Below are 6,298 nucleotides of genomic sequence, written 5' to 3' on the forward strand. Positions count from 1 at the left end.
CCACAGAAGGTAAAGGCCGAGCAATGGTTCAAATAGAAACCGTTAGAGCACTTCTCTATAAAGCGCACTATAAATGAAATGAATGACTGAATTCATTTGCTCTCCCATTTCCTAATTCTACACTGTTCCCTGCCCTCCAATTCCCCCACAGCCCCCCTTCCATACCTACACACACCTCGGCACCTCAGCCACTTACCACGAGTCGGAGGCCGATAACTTGTGATGGAGGCGGGTGGCAGCGGCTTTTATTGGGGCCGTTCTGCCAGCCCAGCACCAACTCGCCAACTATATTTGGGCAGGGCGCTTTTTTTTTTCTTTTTTTTCACTGACTCAATCAAGGTATCAATTATCCCCTGTGTTGCTCCTCCTCCTCCTCCTCAATTTAAATTTGGAATAAGCTTATCTTCGGGTAATCAAGACACTCAGCGATACATATCTGTAACAGAAAACGCGTAATGTTAATATTCCATATGTTGAGCTATTTACTGCCCTGGATGCTGATTGGGCTGAGAGCGGGGGGCAAACGCGATGGTTTACAGACGGAGAGCAGGGGGGCTTCCATGTTCGCTCATAAAGTTAATCGACAAGGAAACACATTCAGTTTATAACGCTGTAGAATAAAAGCATGGTGGCCGAAAAGTCGGCTCGCAACACACCGGTGCACCGCAGGATTTCAGAAGAGGGGTCGTTTCTTGGATTTTTGTGTTAAGTTCTGAACAAAAATAACAAATACAATGCATTCTACACCACCTCAAGTGTTTTGGTGTTTGAGGGCGCCATGCCCCTGACCTTATTAATAAAAAGGACATTTACAGGGGAATAAATGCGTCGTTGACTCATAAAAAGGCGTTTATAATGCAATAAATTCGTTATGGAGTCATCAGCTATAGAGCCCGACTACGCTAAGAAATTCTTCACACAAGAAAGAAGTAAAACACCTGATGGGTTTACAAGAAGCACCGCGTGTGTTTATAGGGTGAGGGTTCGTTTGTTTCATGAGAACGCCATGCCACTGATCCTGCGAATAAAAAGACACTCGGAGTGGAATTAATGAATTGTTGGCTATCGATAAGAGCTAAGGGGTGATGTCTAAGCCTGCATCGCCACCCTGAGGCCGTAGGCGGCAACTGCACAAAGACCCCCGCGCGCCCAAACCTCCCAGGCGCTCCTTTTTGTCTTTTCGGGTGACTTTCTGTTGAGTTTGTCACCCCGCTGGACATTTCTTAACGTGTCCCCTTATCTGCCCCCCGTGCGCTCAATCGAATGAAAGGACGTTTTTGGGGCTATAAAATAACATTTGTAGAGAACATCTGGTTCTATTAATTGTATAGGTGTAATGGGTATCAAAGCGTATAAAGAAACGTTTATATTCGTTATTAAAAATGCTTAATCCTGATACATAATGGCTCCCATGACCCCTGAAAATCAATCAATTTTACAATGCGTTACTTTCGGGCATTTTTATGACCCTCACTATAAATAGTCCGCATTGCTCTTTAACTGCGTTCAATGAAATGTGCTGAAGAGGGAGAAGTGCATCTCATCGTTTATTTTTAGGGGGTCCTTTTCCCCACTTTCTCCGTGGAAGTCACGTCAAAATCAAAGACGTTTTGGTGTTTTAGTCAGAAACGTTTCACCCTTCCGCTTAAAAAGAAAGAAAGATGTACATTACGAAAGGCGCTATATAATGTTAAGAAAGAAAGAAAGAAAGAAAGAAAGAAAGAAAGAAAGAAAGAAAGAAAGAATATGTACATTACGAAATGCGCTATATAATGTTAGGATAGAAAGAATATGTACATTATGAAAGGCGCTATACAATGACCTCTAACGGGAGCAGCCGAAAGAAGAAGACAAAAGGCACTATATAATGTTAAGAAATAAAGATGTACATTATCAAAGGTGCTATATAATATGAAGCTGGAAAGTAAGAAAGAATTATGTAAATTACTAAAGGAGCTATACAGTATATTGTTAGGCTAGAAAGAAAGAAAGAAAGAAAGAAAGAAAGAAAGAAAGAAAGAAAGAAAGAAAGAAAGATTACATTACGAAAAGTGCTATATGATACAACTGAAGCCTGGAAAGAGTTTTGAATTGAATTTTCTAAATCAATAATCTAATCGTTTACATTATTATAAGTAAAGATAACAAAGAAAACTCCAACTCATCTCAAAAGAAAACAATACACATTTCAAATAAGAAAAATTCAACTAATTAACCTCAAGTTAATGATCAGTTAATGATAATAATATAAACGTGGTGAACATGCCAACCTTTCACAAAAGAATGCGGTCAAGGCCATGAAGGCTGAAAAGAAAGAAAGAAAGAAAGAAAGAAAGAAAGAAAGAAAGAAAGAAAGAAAGAAAGAAAGAAAGAAAGAAAGAAAGAAAGAAAAATATTTACATATATTATGTAAGGGGCTATATAATATGAGTCTGGAAAGAAAGAACGTTTCAGCAGATTTAATCACTTTAAGTAAATGAGTAAAAGTGTATTGAATGTTTCATTTATTGAGTGAACAGTGTTTTATATCAGCGCTTGAGCACATCCCATATTGAAAGTAATTTTATTTTCTTATTCTTTATACATTTATTTTGTTACTGAGTTTGCAGTCTATAGCTAATTCAGAATAATGACCTATAACGCGCAGCGTTCATGCCAACGAGATTTGGTGTTATAATAATAATAATAATAATAATAATAATAATAATAATAATAATAATAATAATAATAAAGAGTAGCAAAAGAACCCATGTGTTAATAAACAAACAGCGCCCATTCGGAGCACATTTCACACGTGCGTGCAAAGTGACACTTATTTTGTAAAGACCAATTTAAAGGCCGTGAATAGTAAAGAATAATAAAGTCTATCATCATAGTCATCATCATCATCTTATTATTATTATTATTATTATTATTATTATTATTATTATTATTATTATTATTATTATGTTTTCGCCATTAGCTATCCCCATATATCGCTCGGGTTATGCTTGCATTACATTCTTAAAGGTGTCGTGTTAAGTTTAGCATTGACACGGGCGCGTTATTAGCCTCACGTTCTATCGAAACACCAGAAGGAAAATGAGAATTGATATGTGCAGATAAATTCGGGGAACTCCAAAAATGGCAAATGAGTGAATGTGCTGAGACGACGGAATAATTTTATAAAGGTGACACCAAAAAGACGTCTGCCATTTGCCCAAGCTCTGAGCGTGCGCTTAGCGGGCTTGTGCTTCTTTATCCGATTTTCATTTTAACAATGAAGAAGTGATAGAAGGAGAGCCAATTGTCTTCAGGTAAATGGAAACTCAAAAGGTGTGTAAAAGTCTGTCCTGGCGTCAACACTGAGAGCGCATTTGCATCACTTTTTGAAGTCAACGTTTACTATGTTGTAAAGGTTTAGGAACTAAAACGTTTTTCTTACATGATAACTATTATCGTCATTTTTATTGTTGTTCGTATTAGTGATAATATCATGTCTTTTTTACTTAGTGAGAGCAGACGTAGAGCGCTTACACAAATTTACACCTGCGTGACAAGATAACTACAGGGTGCACAACACGTCTACCTAAAGACAAACTTCAAGATAAAGAGACAGTAAGACAGAAATCAGGCACTGTGGTTTATTTATATTTAAGCCAGAGTCGTTGCGAAACGAAGCGTGTGGAGAATCAGACGGGGTGCCTGTCCGTCACATCACCTGGAGGTTCAGCGACACACGTGCCCCCAAACTCACACAAGGCCAACCGAAATGCTTACATTAACGTTACATCTTTGGGGGAAATGAAAAGAAGTTCCATATAGACACCCGGAGAAGGTACCGACTCCATTCGGGGAAGGGCAGCTCGGGAAATTTCAGTCCAGAACACTGGACGGCACTGAGGGCTGCGCCACTGTGCTCATCCACAAATCGAAGCTGATATCAAGTTAGCTGTTGGCGTGCCGGGAGTTCATTTTCGTGTCACTCCATCGGGCCTAAAACAGGATAGAAGGGAGCCAGTCCTCCAGTGCAGGGCACAAAATATGAATAGTCTCTGGCAGGTTATTTATTTGTTTGTTTGTTTGTTGGTAGAACTAGTAATAGTGTTTGATTTTTTGTTTACTCTCCTTTTTCTAGCATTCCGCTTAATGCATGTCAAATAGTATTGTTGTGTATTTTCACATTCTTAACAACTAAAATCATAATATTCAATTTTTCTATTTGCTGGCCATTAGTACGATTTTTATACCTATAAGGTAACGAATGGTATGATAATGCATTCATCCTGATAAAGTTGGTAAGACGGTCTGGAATTCTATGCAAGTCATGCTTTTAAAAATATAGTGTTGATTTATATAATAATAATAATAATAATGCCGTCACCTGGAAAAAGGGTTTCCGAAAATGCTGTACGAATAATAATAATAATATGTAGTTTCTTTCTTAGTAGGTTTATTGCACCCTTATTTAAGACCCTGAGCGCATGAACAGAGTGGTCTGATTTTACAGTCGTTTTAACACTGTGATGATGTCTTCTGAGATAAATGGAGGGAATGGTCACCTCCATAGTTAAATACTAAGATATCATTTCAACTCCGACATCAGTCTCCTTGTATTATTAGGGCGCGTTGTCTCATTTAACTTCCCACTCCGTTCTGTGGCGCTCAGCCGGCTGCAGAGTTTTGAATTTCCTTCAAGTGCAGCCACCCGGTGGGATTTAACAGCCGGCCGAGCTCAGGGGGTCTACAACTGGTAAAGGGGCTCTGGTTGAAAAATCTTCTAATCCAATCGCTGTTATCATTCCTGGAAGGTTGTATCTGCTGTAAATAAGTAGGTTATGCATGAATGTTGATATACATGATTTCAATATTCGAAGTTGTATGGAGTTGGCAGAGTAATGTTTTCTATGCCTTGTATTACCCATCGACAGGACTAGCCCACCAGTGAATCCCCGACAAAGCGCTCACACGCAGGTCCGTCAAATGCAAGACGAGCTGTGGCACCAGGCGCCAGCATGTAAAGCAGATTTTACATTCGTGAAGACTCAGGGTGACAGGTTAACACGGATAAGATAATAAAAGTGTGAGGTAAACTGCTGTGAGGGTTCAGCTCGCATGTGTTTGTCGGAACAGCTGCCTTATTCTGCATGCTTCACGAATATTCCGGATGAAAGGCAAATAAGAGTTCGACGTATTGTTATTGCTGATGCCTTTATTCAAAGCGGCTTACAATATCTTGACAGAGGAAATTAGTTACTTTTCTTTTAGATTCTTCCATTTGAAGCACATGCAGGTGGAGATCTTTACGCAAAGTCACATCGGCTCATTATAGCGGGATTTGAACGCACAGCTTTCGATTAGAGTCCTCAAAAGTACTGCACAGCCATGTCGGGATGGGATAGTGGCGACAGCATAGCCGACGGTAAGGTTTACCTGCTGATTGTAAGAAATGTGGGGCTCATGAGCAGACACTGGAGGTGTGGAGGTGATAGATAGATAGAGATAGATAGAATTTAGTATAGTAGGCAGGATTAGATAGATAGATAGATAGATAGATAGATAGATAGATAGATAGATAGATAGATAGATAGATAGATAGATAGATATGGCGGAGTGGTGACTCTGAGGCTAGGGATCTGTACTGGTAATCGGAAGGTTGCCGGTTCAAATCCCGTAAATGCCAATAGGGACTCTGATCTGTTGGACCCTTAACCTGCAATTGCTGAGCGCTTTGAGTAGTGAGAAAAGCGCTATATAAATGCGAAGGATGGATAGATAGATAGATAGATAGATAGATAGATAGATAGATAGATAGATAGATAGATAGATAGATAGATAGATAGATAGATAGATAGATAGATAGATAGAGTGTGCGCGTCTGTGTATGTCTAACACGATTACATTTAAAGGCGCTATGACAGGGAACAGCTGATGGATTATGAAATTGTCATTTCTCATGTGTGGCCATCAACATTGAAAAGTTAATATTTGTATGAATTGTGCGCATTTTCTTCTGACATTACTCAACCTGAAATACACATCATGCTATGAAAAATGAGAATGGGAGAAAACCTCCATGAAATAGTCTGTTGAGTTTTTTTTTTGTTTGTTTGCTTGTTCCAAGATTGACATTTATCGATTTGGCTGACGCCTTTATCCAAGGCGACTTACACCATTTGTGATACAATTGGTTCCATTTCTTTTGGGTTTCCAGTTGGAGCCCAGGCAGGGAAAGTGACTTACTCAGGGTCTTGCAGTGATCGTGTCAGGATTTGAACCCATAACCCTGCAGGGTCTGAAGTCCAAAGCCTTTATGACA

At 39.2% G+C, this 6,298-nt stretch overlaps 1 long non-coding RNA gene across 1 annotated transcript in view; it reads left to right on the forward strand.

Annotated features, from left to right (window-relative positions):
• The window catches only part of LOC127525865 (uncharacterized), a 119,933-nt gene that overhangs the window by 10,531 nt on the left and 103,104 nt on the right, over positions 1-6,298 (forward strand). The window lies entirely within an intron of this gene.

The sequence above is a fragment of the Erpetoichthys calabaricus genome, chromosome 14, assembly GCF_900747795.2.
Source record: "Erpetoichthys calabaricus chromosome 14, fErpCal1.3, whole genome shotgun sequence".
Classification (NCBI taxonomy): domain Eukaryota; kingdom Metazoa; phylum Chordata; class Cladistia; order Polypteriformes; family Polypteridae; genus Erpetoichthys; species Erpetoichthys calabaricus.